This window comes from Pleurodeles waltl, chromosome 3_2 (genome assembly GCF_031143425.1).
Source record: "Pleurodeles waltl isolate 20211129_DDA chromosome 3_2, aPleWal1.hap1.20221129, whole genome shotgun sequence".
Classification (NCBI taxonomy): Eukaryota; Metazoa; Chordata; class Amphibia; order Caudata; family Salamandridae; genus Pleurodeles; species Pleurodeles waltl.
In genome coordinates this window covers 122,624,282-122,639,406 of record NC_090441.1, presented here as the reverse complement: position 1 = coordinate 122,639,406, position 15,125 = coordinate 122,624,282, and the positions used below count along the sequence as shown (strand labels likewise).

At 46.0% G+C, this 15,125-nt stretch overlaps 1 protein-coding gene across 1 annotated transcript in view; it reads right to left on the bottom strand.

Annotated features, from left to right (window-relative positions):
- Positions 1 to 13,935, bottom strand: part of LYRM9 (LYR motif containing 9) — a 31,819-nt gene extending 17,884 nt beyond the window's left edge. The window contains exon 1 of the mRNA XM_069226966.1: positions 13,632 to 13,935. The gene's annotated coding sequence lies outside the window, so the exon portion shown is untranslated. The remainder of the gene's footprint in view (positions 1 to 13,631) is intronic.
- Positions 13,936 to 15,125: the final 1,190 nt, after the last annotated feature.

Below are 15,125 nucleotides of genomic sequence, written 5' to 3'. Positions count from 1 at the left end.
CCTCTCTTGTTTGTTCAAAGTATAAGAGGCTGAGACCAGATGGACCAGGGACAGAGAGTGGTTGCAGATCTCAGGCACATCCAGGACGCTGGAGTGTGCCATCCTCCCTGTGAAGATAATTGATCTCTCTCCTCAATAGAATCTGGGATCTGGCGATCTGATGCTGAATAGGAGGGAAATGAAGCAGTGATGCCCTTTTCTAATGGTGATGCATATTTTTTAATTCATTATTTGCTTTGCATAATAACATAGATACATATATTTGCTGTTTATGTTGCAGTGGAGAATCTTTGTACATTCTTTCATTTCATTGCTGTAACCATTTTTGAACGTGTGCTTTCAGCATGCTAATCTCCTTTTAGGAACCTTGCGTAGTGAAATAATAAATGTCTTCTTTGGACTAAGAAGCACATTCCGGAGGTTTTTGTCAGTGCATGAGTGTTTTAGCTTGGTCATTAGTGAAGCAAAACACTCAGCTGTGCACCCTCGGTAACATGAAAGCCAGCATCGCTTGACCTTCACAAACATTCTTAACTGCTCTTGTGAACTTCCTGATCATGACTAACAGCACAGATTTGGAATCCCCAGAGATCTTCTCGCCATTCCACTTCACCAGTCTTGACATGTTCCAGACATCTCCAGAATCCAATCTCACAACAATCTTCATAACAGATTATGGGGGTTATTACAACTTTGGAGGAGGTGTTAATCCGTCCCAAATGTGACGGATATACCACCAGCCGTATTACGAGTTCCATAGGATATAATGGACTTGTAATACGGCTGGTGGTATATCCGTCACTTTACCGTCACTTTCGGGATGGATTAACACCTCCTCCAAAGTTGTAATAACCCCCTATATCACATATGGACCCATAAACATTGAGGATCCCTTCTAGGCAAATCTGGGATTTTTAATTAACACCTTATCTCCAACAATCCACTTCACTTATTTCACTCCATTTTTACTATTGTACCTTTGTTTGTATCGGAACTGGCACTTCCTCTGCAACTCCGGCAAGTCACACTCTTTAGCCTCAAACTTCCTTTCAGGTCGCCAACAATTCGTCCAAGCCGAGTTGAGATTATTGCTTCCAGCCCTCCTGCTCAGACAATTTTAGGGTGACTGCCAGTCACACTATTTGGAGTGGTGCAATGTGCCCAGCAAATTCTACAAAGCACAACTGCCAGTGGCACATGAACCTTAAGTGCCCTTTGAGCACCTGAGTTTATAATCTTGTTTATGCACTCGGCTAAACCATATGCCTGTGGTGAATACAATGCTGTCTTGAGATATACAATGGAGAAAACTCAATAAATCCTTTATCTTCTTGGAAGTTAACCGAACACCATTGTCTGTGATCACCTGATTAGGAATTCCCTCACAAGAAAACTCCTCTTTAAGAAAATCAATCACCACTCTGATGTCCAAGGAACTGACATATCTAGATCCTCACCAACTTTAACATGTAGTCTACCTTCAATATGACATAATATTCACTTGATGGCAACAAAAGTAAAGGACCCATAAACCCCAAACCTAGCTTTCTCCAAGGCTCCTCTGGTATTTCAACTGGAGCTAAAGGAGCCTTAGACACACCTTACTTTTGTCATTCTTTGAAAATAATTCACAATCCTTCACTACTCCTCCCACCTGCCTCTCCAAACTAGGCCACCAGTACACCTCCATTACTCAGGGTTTTAGTCACATTCCTCCCAAGATGACCCTCATGTGCCAGGGTTATTATCACCTTTTCTCTCATCTGGAGGTATGACCCTTTCTCTCCTAAGAAGGTCCATCAGCCCAACTCAACTCCTCCCTCACATTCCAATAACCTCTCAAATGTTCTGAGATATTTTTGTATTCTGGCCAGCCTTTAACTGGGAGCTCCTTAAGTGCCTTCAATTCACCTCGCCATTTTCCATTCTTCCTCACTGATGGCATCCTCACACACCAAACTGATACACTGCACATCCAATCCCCTTACCCTTAGATTACACAGGCAATCTGGATAGGCAAACTGCAACCTTTTTTTTTTTTTTTTTTACCCTAGATAAATGCCTTACGACAAAACTGAATTCAGTCATACCCTCCAAAAATCTTTTGATCTAGGGAGTGACATCTTCATATCTTGTGGTAGAGAAAATCTACCCTAGCAGTTGCTGATCCATCCTGACTGCAAACGGTAAGCCCCACAGGTAATGTTTAATTTCCCATGGACAGGTCAATGCCTCTCTCTCTCGATAACAGAATACAGAGTTTCTGCACCCGTAAGTGAGGGTGAGGCAAAGGCCACCACCTTTTTCCTTCCCTCCTATCACCCGTGAGAGAACTGCACCCATTCCTCTAAGACTGCAATCAGTAGTAACAATTGTTTTTTATAATTGCATCAAAGTGACCCAGTGTGGGCATCTCACTTAGTGGAAAAGTGTGGCACAATGGTTAGAGCGGCAGACCCTGACGCAGAGACCTGGCCCAGGACCAGGGTTCAAGTCCTGCCTCGGCAGGTCTTGGGCTCAATTCCCTTTAACCAGATAATTCTCGCCTCAGTGCCTAATCTAATTAATGGGTCCCACTCTGGGCAATAGCTTGCTTAATCTCCACAACGGCCCCAACAGCGCTTGGATGCCTGGCTTCACCCTGGGGGTGCCCAGGAGTGGGCACCTCACAGGGAAAAGCCAGGGGGGGTTCCATAGCGGTATGCGTACAGCGCCTTGAGACCCTAACGGGTGAGTAGTGCACTATACAAGTGCGAAGTTTACAGTTTACTTATGGTCTTTTTAACTTTACAAAATGATGTCTCACACTCCTCACTCCCCATAAGCTTGGTTCTCTTTTTTTGAATCTCCCTAATGATTTGAACAACACTTGCAAAATTGCAGCTGAACTTGGAATCAAGTACGGTCAAGCCTAAAAAGGAACGTATCTGATCCTTATCTTGAGAAATGGGGGCCTAACTGCAGAAAGCTGGCCTGGGTGGTGGTTACCTATAGTAGTTACACCTTATACCAGGTCCAGGAATGCAGGAGTAAAACACTGGATTTCCCAAAAACCACCCCAAACGATGAAAAGAAGAAAAAGAGGACACCCAGAACAGCCTGCAAGAAATCAGCAATGGATTAACGAAGATGGAGACCTGTGGAGAGAGGGGACCAAGTCCAGAAGTGTCTGTACTACCCACCCAGAGATACCTTTTGGAGTTGGTCGACGAAGAAGGAAGACAGGTCAGCACTGCAGCACAGACGTTGGAGAAGAGTTCCCGATTCATGCAAAAGGTGTCCCAAGCTGGAAGCTGGATTGTAAATGGGTGTCGGTGAAGGATTTCCACCAAAAAGCCTTGGCAAAGGCAAACTCGTGGTTGGAGGAAAATTAGTGCTGCCGGGGACCAGCAAGGTCCAGGAGGACTTAACCCAGGAGAGGGAGTCACAGGGGACACTCCGCGTCGCAGAAAGCCCACAGAGGCAGCACCCACAGGTGTCCCACAGGACAGGGACACAGAATTTGCTGAAGCAGCCCACCCAGCACCACATAAGTTGCTCCCATGTCGTCGGAGGACCTCGCAGTGCTACACATTGCCTGAAGTTCCCCTTGGAGTTGAAGCAAACAAGCCTTGGCAGCTGCAAAGGACGCAGTGCATGGGGTGCTGTCTTGGGTGGAGTGGAAAGGACTTACCACTACTAAAGTACGACAGCTGGTAAACAGGACCAAGGGGAACTCTCCGGACCACCACCCGTGATGCAGGATCCACACCACTCAGAATGAGGGGAGATCCACGCAGCCAGTTGTCGATGCAGCCAGGTACCTCGGATGCAGGGGAGTGAGGCCTTCATCCCAAGGGAGATTCCTTCTTCGTCTTGTGCAGGCTGAAGAGTTGCAGTCTTCTGAGGATGCACAGCTGGGGAAATGTTGAAAAGCTGGCAGGAATTCTGGATACAATGCTGCAGAAGAGTCTTCCTCGTGGATCTGCAGCTTGTAGGCTCCTGGAGGGTCCAGTCGCGGTTCTGGGAGCCAGAAGTCAAAGCAGAGGTTGCAGAGGAGTCCTGCTGGAATCTTGCAAGCCAAATCGGAGGACCCACCCCAGAGGAAGACCCTATATAGCTCAAAGAGGGGGCTTGGTCACCTAACCAGGGAACAACGTATCAGAGGAGCCTCTGACAGAACCTGCCTGGCCTGGCCACTCAGATGCACCTAGAGATCCCTGCCAACCTTGGAATCAAGATGACAGAACCCAGGGACACTCTGGAGGAGCTCTGGGAACCACCCCTGGGGTGGTGATGGACAGGGGAATGGTCACTCCCCTTTCCATTGTCCAGTTTCACACCAGAGCAGGGACTGGGGGTCCCTGAACCGGTGTGGACTGGTTTATGCACGGAGGGCACCAAATGTGCCCTTCAAAGCAAAACAGTGGTTTGGGGAGGCTACCCCTCCCAAGTCAGTCACACCTATTTCCAAATGGAGAGGGTGTTACCTCCCTCGCCCAAAGAAAATCCTTTGTTCTGCCTTTCTGGCCTTGACCAGATCAAGCAGCAGGAGGGCAGAAACCTGTCTGAGGGGTGGCAGCAGATGGGCTGCCCGGAAATCCTGTAAGACTGGTGGTGGCAATGCTGGGAGTCCTCTAAGGAGCCCCCAGAGTGCATGGAATCATAGTTTCAATACTTGTAAAAGATCTGAGGTATGATTCCGACATTTTTGATACCATACATGCCCAGGTTCGGAGTTACCATTATGTAGCTGGACATAGGTAGTGACCTATGTCCAGTACACACGTAAAATGGCGTCCCGCACTCGCGAAGTCTCGCAAAATGGAGCTGGAGTTTGTGGGGGCACCTCTGCTAGTGCAGGGGTGCCCTCACACACAGGTACCTGCACCCTGCCCTCTGGGCTGAGAGGGCCTACCATAGGGGTGACTTACAGTGACCTAGTGCAGTGACCTGTAGTGAAACCAGATGCGTGCACCTGGTTCACGCAGGCTGCAATGTCAGGCCTGCAGAGTCCTTTGCATGGGCTCCGTATGGGATTGCAGAATAACTTCTGCAGCCCATAGGGATCCCCTGAAACCCAAATCCCCTGGGTACCTAGGTACCATATACTAGGGACTTACATGGGGGCACCAGTATGCCAATTGTGGGGATAAAAAGTTACCAGCAACCAAATTTAGAGGAGAGAGCACAGTCACTGGGGTCCTGGTTAGCAGGATCCCAGTGAACACAGTCAAACACACTGACAAACAGGCCAAAAGTGGGGAGGTCTAGAGATATACAGCAATGTCTGCACCAACTTTGGTGAAAAACTACAGATAATTTTCAAAAAAGCGCTAACTGTGAACTGCATTTACCAGGATGCAAACTGTGCTGGGATGTGAAGCAGTGTGCTTTCAACCCCCCTTCCTGTTTAAAAGGCTCCCTTGAGCCAGTGAGCTAACGAGATTTGGAGATGCACCTGTGAGTGGTATTTGACCTGAGAGGATTTTGACAGCATTTCCAGCAACCCCAGATCAATTTTCTTTGTTCTCTACTGATGAAGGGCTAAACCCAGAAACACGTGTCTAGAGATATACAGCAATGTCAGCACCGACGACTTTGGCGAAAAACTACAGATAATTTTCAAGTAAGCGCTAATTGTGAACTGCATTTACCAGGATGCAAAGGGGCGAACTGTGCTGGGATGTGAGGCAGAGTGCTCCCAACCCCCCTTCCTGTTTACAAGGCTCCCTTGAGCCAGTGGGCTAACGAGCTTTGGAGATGCACCTGTGTGCGGTACTTGACCTGAGAGGATTTTGGCAGCATTTCCAGCAACCCCAGATGAATTTGTTTTGTTCTCTACTCTCTACTGATGAAGGGCTAAACCCAGAAACATGTGTCTAGAGATATACAGCAATGTCTGCACTAACTTTGGCGAAAAACTACAGATAATTTTCAAGTAAGCCCTAACTGTGAACTGCATTTACCAGGATGCAAAGGGGTGAACTGTGCTAGGATGTGAGGCGGTGAGCTCCCAACCCCCCTTCCTGTTCAAAAGTGGGGGTAACCAAGCTAGAAAGAGGTTACTTTCCTATACAACCCCTCCCCCCAAGCCCCCAAGGGAGAATAAGGGTAACCTTGGTCAGTTTAGACATTATTGTCTAAGTGGTGATAAGTGGAGAGTAGCTCTGCAATAGAGTAGTTACTCCCTTATCATCCACTATGTGGTACTTTCCCCTGTGGGGAGGTGAACCACCCTGTTTGGTTATTTCTGCCTGAAGTAAACTGTAGACCCTGTGATTCCCTATTTATAAAACGTGGTAAAAGTGATGGAGCAGGGCATGATGACTGTCCCTGGGGCTCTATGTAAGGACAGGGTTGCTGTCCTAAGGGTTGTAAAGCTAGACAGGGGTACTGTCTTAGCAGGCCTAGAGCAGGACAAAATAAGGGTCCTAAAGGCTCTAAAGGAGGACAAGGTTGCTGTCCTACCTGGGGTAGAGCAGGGCAGGGTTTCTGTCCTACAGGCTCTACAGGAGGACAGGCTTCCTGTCCTAGAGTGTTAGGGGTGGTGCAGGATTGCTGCACCAAAGTTTCTCTGGAAGGGCAGGAGGGCTGCTCCCCGTTTTCTAAGACAGGGCAGATTTGCTTTTCTGTCTTAGGTTCCTTACAGAGGTGTACTTTTACCCCCTGGGAGCTCAGCTGTGATAGATTTTCGCTCCTGTGGTACAGGCTCCACCTTGGGGGTGTTATCCTCCCTCAGAGGAATGGGATCCTTAATGGGAGGGTGGGCAGTGGATAATTTAGTATCCTGCCTGCCTTTTAGGAGTGTCCTGGACCATTATTCCAGGCTCCAGTGCTCCTCCCCTACTTTGTTCTTTAGTCTGCTTAGAGAGTAAAGGGAGCAAATGTTTGGGTATGCCCAGCATGGCTGCATGGGCAAGGACCTCCACCTCAGCCCAATCTGAGGTCTCTTAGGGAATGACCTAGAGACACTCAACAGGTAGGTTAGGAGAGACTACCACCTGTTTAGGGCCAGTAACGCCACCCTAGCTAAAGTGCATTACAGCTAAGGGTAGGGACTGAGTGTAGTTATTCACATCAATGACTTGGTACTTGTGACCAAAAAGGTGGTGTGCAGGTGACACAAACTCTTCAGTAACTATGGTGACAAAGGCATATGTGCCCCTGTAGGCCTCAACCTCAACACATTATTTACCTGAATGTGCTACTTGTTCTTATCCATGTTAAAGGGACAAGCAGCTAGGGTGGCAATGCCCGTACCACCCTGGGAGACGGAAACTGTCTTGGGGGTCTGTACACCTACCCCAGATTCCACAATGGACCTACATGTGAACCCAACTACACTTTTGGGCTGAATATTGCCAGCAGTCCCACCACTACTAGGGGCACTGGGAGTGGAAGTGGATGTAGTAGTGGTGTAAGGCTCAGGGCCTTTACCAGGACAGGAGATTTCCCCTGGCCTATGGCCTTTATTTCTGCACACATAGCACCAAGGCTTTTTACTGGGTGTAGAGGAGGAAGAGGTTTTAGACCCACCCCCAGAGGAGTTTTGTGGGCCTGATTAGGAGTCTTTACTTTTCTCTTTGTACCCACCCTTGTCCTGAGACTTACCCATTTCCTTATCCTGGTCATCCCCTGTATGAGATTTTCTGCTCACTCTTGTTCTGACCCATTTGTCTGCCTTCTTTCCCAATTCTTGGGGAGAGGTCAGATCTGAGTCTACCAAGTACTATGCATCAAATCAGACACACAATTGTTGAGAATGTGCTCTCTCTGAATTAGATTATACAAGCCCTCAAAGTCACTGACTTTGCTACCACGTAACCAGCCTTCCAAATCTTTTACGGAGCAATCCACAAAATCAACCCAATCTTGGGAGGACTCTTTCTTGGTCTCTCTGAATTTGATCATATTCTGTTCAGTAGTGAGACCAAATCCTTCTAGCAGAGCAGATTTCAACACTGTGTAGTTATCAGCATCCTCCTCCTGTCAGAGAAGGAGAACCAAAGGATAGCATCCTTCCGTCTCTGGGGGACCTTCTGAACTTTACAGGCCCTCTCCAGAGCAGCAAACCACTTCTGGATGTCATCCCCCACCTTGTATGGGGGAACAACCTTGCTAAGATTTCTGGAATCAAAAGAGTCCTCCCTGACCCTAGGTTCCCTGAAACCAAAGTTACTGCTGCCACCATGGGGTGCTAACCCCAGTCCCTGCCTCTCTCTCTCTCTCTCTACTGCCAAGGCCTCCCTGTCCAGGGTTAATGTCTGAAGGCTGTAAAGTAATGTTGCTGAAATCCCTTTTAAGGTTTTCCTGACACACCATTGTGTAGGGTGAGCCAGAATCTGCCAAAACATTCACACTTGTACCATTCATTTTATGCAGCACTCAGGTATGACCACAGGACCACTGTCCAACTCACTCATTCCAGGTGTTAAATTGAACACAAATTTGTTCACGCCTTCTGCAATAGTTTCAACATTTAAGGAGGTCACTCTTGCAGACTCAAGCACCATGTCCCTTCGCCTGCCATTTTCTACAGTTTGAATTTTTCACAATACAATTAACACTATTTGAAGAGAGACCAGGATTACCACACCTGTAACATTTAAACTTAGTATCCTCAAGCTCCTTACTATTGCCCAAAGTTTTCCTCTCTTTTGTCATTTTTTTCACACAATCTGTCACACACATTCTCCACGTTCGCTGATAGCTCCTGTGAGTGAGATGTCGTGCTATTATTCCATTATCTTTCAATTCCGGTACTCGACTGTTTGTACTTTCCATGCTTTCAATAATAGCATTGCCTCTTTCAAATCTGGATTTTTCACCAGCAGTTTTTCCTGGACCCTGGTATTATTTGTGCACCTCACTAGTTGGTCTCTAATCAAGGAGTCTGTCACAATACCAAAACAATCTGTGCCACTCCAATCCATTCCTACAAAACACATTCTACTGTTTTAGAACATTGCAAACTCTCTCTCGTCTGTACAAGAGCTACTGACATTAGCAATGTGTTTTTGCCATGCTGTTCACCAGTGTGGTTGCTGGTCAGCATGGCTAAAAGTTGATGGCATGAAGTGTTGTACAGTAGAGTGTAGTAGAGTGAATTTGTTGATGAAGAGTGTATTAGAATGGAGTACAGTGTCGTAGAGGGGAGTAGAGTTCAGTGGCAGAGTATGTCGTAGACTGCAGTGTCAGAGTATTGCTGTGGGTTTGGGTGGGGTGGATTGGAGTGGGGCAGATTGTTGTGGATTGGAGTGGGGTATATTTGAGTGAGGCAGATTGTTTTGGATTGGAGTGGGGCAGATTGTTTTGGACTGGGGTGGGGAAAATTGTTTAGAATTGGAGCGGTGCAGATTGGAGTGGGCCAGTTGTTTTGGATTGGAGTGGGACCAATTGTTTGTTTTGAATTGGAGGGAGGCCCATTGTGTTGGATTGGAATGGAGCAGATTGTATGGGGTTGGAATGGAACAGATTGTTTTGAATTGAGTGGGGAATATTGGCATGGGGCAGGCTGTTTTTGACTGGACTGAGGCTGATTGTTCTGGATTGGACTGAGGCAGATTGTTTTGGATTGAAGTAGGGACTGCAGTGGGGCAGATTGTTTTGGATTGGAGTTGGGTAGATTTTTTGAGTGGGGCAGATTGTTTTGGGTTGGATTGGGGCAGATTTTTGGGGGTGGGTTGGGAGGCTTGGCGTTTATTGGACTGGGGTAAGTGGTTTGGATTGGAATAGGGTGCACTGGATTGTTCTGGGGTAGAATGGACTGAGTGGGGTGGATTAATGTGGGGTGAATTGGCATTGATTGGAATGTACTGCAAAATTATGTGTTCAAACATAGTTTCAGAAATTACACATTACAAAGAAATAATACCGCTTTGCAATATTTAGAACAAGATAATCGTCATCATTTGAGAGCAGTGCCCATAAGCAAAAATAAAATAAAAAGTGAGAAAAGAAGACCTGGCAAAATAAAAATAAAAAAGTTAACTACAGAAAATAAAACCTTGCAACTTTGTTTGCCCTGCTGGGTGCATTTTTGCCACTCATACTGTTAGAAATGGGGTCACTAGTTGGCAGTGGTTTCCAACCTGTCCAAGTAAGGACCCTCACTCTAGTCAGGGTAAGGGAATCACACAGCTAAGATAACCCCTTCTCAATTCCTTGGTAGCTTGACACGAGCAGTCAGGCTTATCTCAGAGGCAATGTGTAAAGTATTTGTATACACACACACAGTAACACATTGAAAACACATCAAAGGTACTCCATGATAAAGGCCTCTCTCACGGACTATGGTCTTACTGGACCGGAAGGGGACCCCAAATCACTACCCTCTTACTGGTGAAAGGCTACTGTCAGCAGCATAAATGCGGTGGAGGCAGGATACCATCTAGTGATCAGTAGAAGTGGACAGGCCCTTTTTGCCTGTATCACTTGGGTGAGGGCTACAGGCTCACTCATGTAAAGTTCAGCTGCTGTGTTTAATTCACCATTGGCTTACATCAAGTTAGTATGTAGCACTGTTTGTGTCAGTGCGTGCTAGGTGTATGTGTGCCTGTGAATAGTACAATACATTGAAGATTCCGGTTTCTATTTTGGGAGACCCAGTGCTGATTGGAGGAACATGTGGAGGTAGAAGAATCCCGCAGACAGATCTGTGGAATGCTGCATTCCTGTGAGCTGGGTGGGACATATCCTGAAGGAAGAAGAGCTGGGCTCTTCAGTACAATTCAAAAGGTACTATTTGTTGCAGAGAGAAGTTACTGGCAAGGGACCTGAGCACATGTAAGGAAGGAGCTGGGGCTCGGGCTCTCGGGTAACCTTTTGATACACATATCACTGTGGCAGTCATCCAGGTGTGAACTTCTACGCACTTTCATGGCCTGTGTTGAGGGGCTTCCAGATTTGGTGTCACTCCTGCTGGGACAGACAGCTTACTTGAGAAAGGAGAGAGCAGAGGATTGGACATGTGAAAAGAAAGCAGATCCCCATCACAAACTTCAAAGACTCAGCCCATAAATAACATTTGGTGTCTGGAAATCGACTATTAGAGGGAGAGCCCGAGCCCACCCAAAATTGTCAACTCTCAAGTAGGCAGTTGGACTGTGAGAAGAAGAGAACCTCTGCAATACTTCTGCCTGTGAACAGGACTAGAAGTTAAGGTCTGCCTGTCTTGCCTATAGTAACCCACCACTGCTAGTGAGAGGTAAGTGGACTCAGGGGCTTGCCTATTGAAGCCTAGAGCCCTGACCTCAGGGGACTGTGTGCATTGTTTGTGTGTGCTGCATTTCACTTTTTGTAGGAAGTTAAATAAAACTTTTGTCATAAATGGTAGCATTTGACTGGACACATTCTGAACATACTTCGAGCTGTGAGCCTGTGTTTACCCTCCTGTATCAATGAAGCCCACCCCCCCATGTTACCCTATGGGAGAGATATTCCTTGCAATACGGAAAACAAATTTAGCAATATTTCACTATGATGACACGTAAACCACATCAGTACATGTCCTACCTTTTTAAAAACACTGCACCCTATCAATGGGGCTGCTTTGGGCCTTCCTTGGGGGTGACATATGTAGTAAAAGGGAAGGTTTGAGCTTACCAAGTGGGTGCACTTGTCAGGTCGAAATGGCAGTTTAAAACTGCACAGACAGGCAGTGGCAGGTCTGAGACATGTTTTGAGCGCTACTCATGTGGGTGGCACAATCAGTGCTGCAGGCCCACTAGTAGCATTTCATTTACAGGCCCTGGGCCCACATGGTGCACTATAGTAGGGACTTACTAGTAATCAAATATGTCAGTCATGGATAAACCAATCACCCATACAATTTTAGACAGAAAGCGCTTGCACTTTAGCACTGGTCAGCAGTGGTAAAGTGCCCAGAGTCCTAAAGCCAGCAAAAACGAAACTCAGCATAGGATCAAACAGGAGGTCAGAAGCCAAAAGACAGGGGAAACCATGGCAAGAGCTAACAGGTCTAACACACATGCCTTCTGTTTGCTGGGCACTAGAAGTTAAAAAGAACAAAATAGTAATTCAGTCATGTCGGGGGCACTGATTAAGTTGAATCAATCAGTGCTTGGTCCCTGCTCCACAGAAAGGAACAGAAAAGATGTCAGGCCTGCAGTGGTGAATTACGCGTCTGTAAAGAAGAGTACCAGGCAAACCAACAAATGGAAAGCAACAGGTGGGCTCCAAGCCTCAGGGGACTGTGTGTATTGTTTGTGAGTGCTGTATTTCACTTTGTGTAGGAAGTTAAATAAAACTTTTGCCATAAATGTCAGTATTTGACTGGACACATTCTGAACGTACTTTGAGTTGTGAGCTGGTTTTTACCCTCCTGTATCAATGCCCCACCACACTCCCCAAGAAGCCTTGCACCGCTCAACCTGCACTACCAATAAGAAGTCAAATACTGAAGGAGTACTTGGCACAGCTGCTTGAAATTCGTAGTAAGTCGACCCCCCGGACAGCATAAGTAAAAGGCCTCAACTCCCACGTTTGGCCCAGTAGCTCCTGCTCACCCCATGGCCCTCTGAAAGGGGTTTCGACAGAAACCGTGGCTGGGGAGCAGAGACCTTTTATTGCCCCACACACAGTATCAAAACTAAGCAACACTGCTCGAGATAACAGCATCGAACACAAAAAGTGGTGCAATGTCAAACATTACCACACTAAAAGAATGGATTGATCACAAATGCGCTATACAAAAAACTGACAGCTTTGACTGGGCTCTGCGTATCCAGGTCCCTTCAGCCCTGCCTTCTTGGGTCTGTGGCGCATTCAAGCGATTGAGGTAATCAAATGTTTTCAGAAATTGTCCAAATATAAACCAGCGTACTTTACCCAAAGCCCTGTTCAGAAGCCATTACGAAGATCATGATCCCTCAACATTACAAACTTGCCAGGAATCATTACGCGTGAGAAAGAGTCAAATGCTATTGCGTGAGTGTACGTTGCGAATTCAGCATTAATGTATGTCGCTTCATAAGGATGATAATGTATACACTTTCTAGAACCTTAGATTACATTATGTATTAACAGTAACAAGTTTATAGCATTTAAACTTGCCGTTTCTAAGCGCTGCAAATAGTAGGTGTTACTCATAGCGCCTCGTCAGGGAACTGATTGGAATTCTAGATCTATTTGAGTCCATCGCTGACTCGCCTCGCTAACTACAGATTAAGCTGCAAATTGTGCAGGCATAGAAGGATATGACCAATCCGATAACGTGTTTTACCTGCCGCCAAACTGCAATGGAGTACATTTTTACGAGAACTAAACAATACGTGTTTTTTCACATTTCCCAAGTCCATACAAAAGTGACTTACTCGGTCCATGTTTTGGTTCTCATTTTGAGACCAATAATTCTAATGTTATAATCGGGACCATTTTGGGACTCTCTGTCCTGATTGTAAAACCAGATACACAAGACTACAAGTTTCAGAACGCTCATAGACCTGGGCTAGAGGACCTAGGTAGCTTTAGGCTTTAAAAAAAGCCCACAGAACAGGGTCTCAAAAGAAACACTGCCCGACAATCCGGGCACCTCCTATGCACACGACGATATATATTGAGCAACATGCATTCAATACTTATAAAAGTGAAAAGCCTAGTTAACGCTCATTTATCACACTGAGACTTACCCCATTCAAAGATGGCGCTAAAACGAAGCACGGAAAAAACGAGCAAGGTATCATTTCTTTCCAGGTCACGTTAACCTTCAATCAGTCCAGACAGTGATCAGGGTCTTGTGGGTGACATTGGGTTGTGCGCCCCCTACTCAGGGGCCGGTGCCCTAGTCTGTAACGAGGAGGTATCTCTCCCCACCCCAGATCTAGTATAGTGGACAAATAGCTTAAAGTGCAGCACCGTAGGGGAAGCACTCACTCTAAGACTCCTCGCATGCCTGCCACAGTCGAAGCTAAACCCGTGAACAGGAAAGAAAACGTACTCCATAGACATAGAGAAAGGGCTAAAGCATCGCAGGGTTCCTAGCACAAAAGTAGACTGCTTCTTTTATTATGGGTCTGGACTGGGTGAACGCGTTGGCTTTAGATTTAGCAGCGGCACCCCGCTTTGTCATAAGTCAACCAAAAACGCGTTTCCAGATTTGCACGAGAGGTTTTTAGGTCTTGAATTTATATGGGTTTTTTGTATTTTCAAATAACGAACTGTATTCTTCATGTCATTTCCAGTGTCTTTCTGTTACATGATGACACACAATAAGTTGCAGGTTCTCTCTACTGACAAGCTTTTGGCAGCAGCCACAAGCCCTGGGCCGAGGGGCGGGCGGGAGGAGGGGAGTTTGTCAGTCGATCTTTCATCCTCAATTTTATGGCACGATCTGAGGCTCATATTATGCTGTCTCTTAACTTGCTTTAATAAATAGCAGCAGTCAAGAAAACTATAAACACCTCCTTTCACAGCCTCCACCTACAGGAAGGTTCTTTCTGCCAGAACTGTAAGATTAACCCTTTCCTTCCTCCTTCTTTTGCCCTTGTTTTTCCTTACATTTTATATCGACATTAATATATTTTGAGACCTTTCAGCATATTCATAGCCATTTTCTCCCATGGAGTAAAATAAATCTTTCTCTTTTGAAGTTGAAGAGCATAAAGAGTTTATAATAATTAAAATGATTTTATCCAAGCATCTGTGGCACAAGCTCCTTCAGTTCCAATGTCCAAGGTTACTAAAAAGTTTGAAAATACTCTTCTCAGTTGGAATTCGCTATCCAATTTGGCCCTATCTGCGGGAGAAAGCAGAAAGCGCAAGGCCACAGTAGACTAAACATCTGCTCAGTCAAACAGCAATGAAAAAATATTTCTGCACTTTTGACTGGTGTGAACGCAGAAATTTTACTAATAAATTATTCATGTATTTGTGTTAATGAATTTGCATAAAACTTGATTAACTTAGAAATAATGTGCAACTTGGAAAATGTGCCCACTTCAGTGGCCGCTACTAATCACGAAGGGTACTTATTGATAGCATATTAAGGTTAAACTGTAGTGTTTTACTGAATAAAAGAACAAGTTACTTACCTTTGGTATGCCTTTTCTGGTGGACACACTAGCTACCTATGGATTCCTCACCTAATGAATTCTCCCAATGCGCCAGCATTCCACGGAAATTTT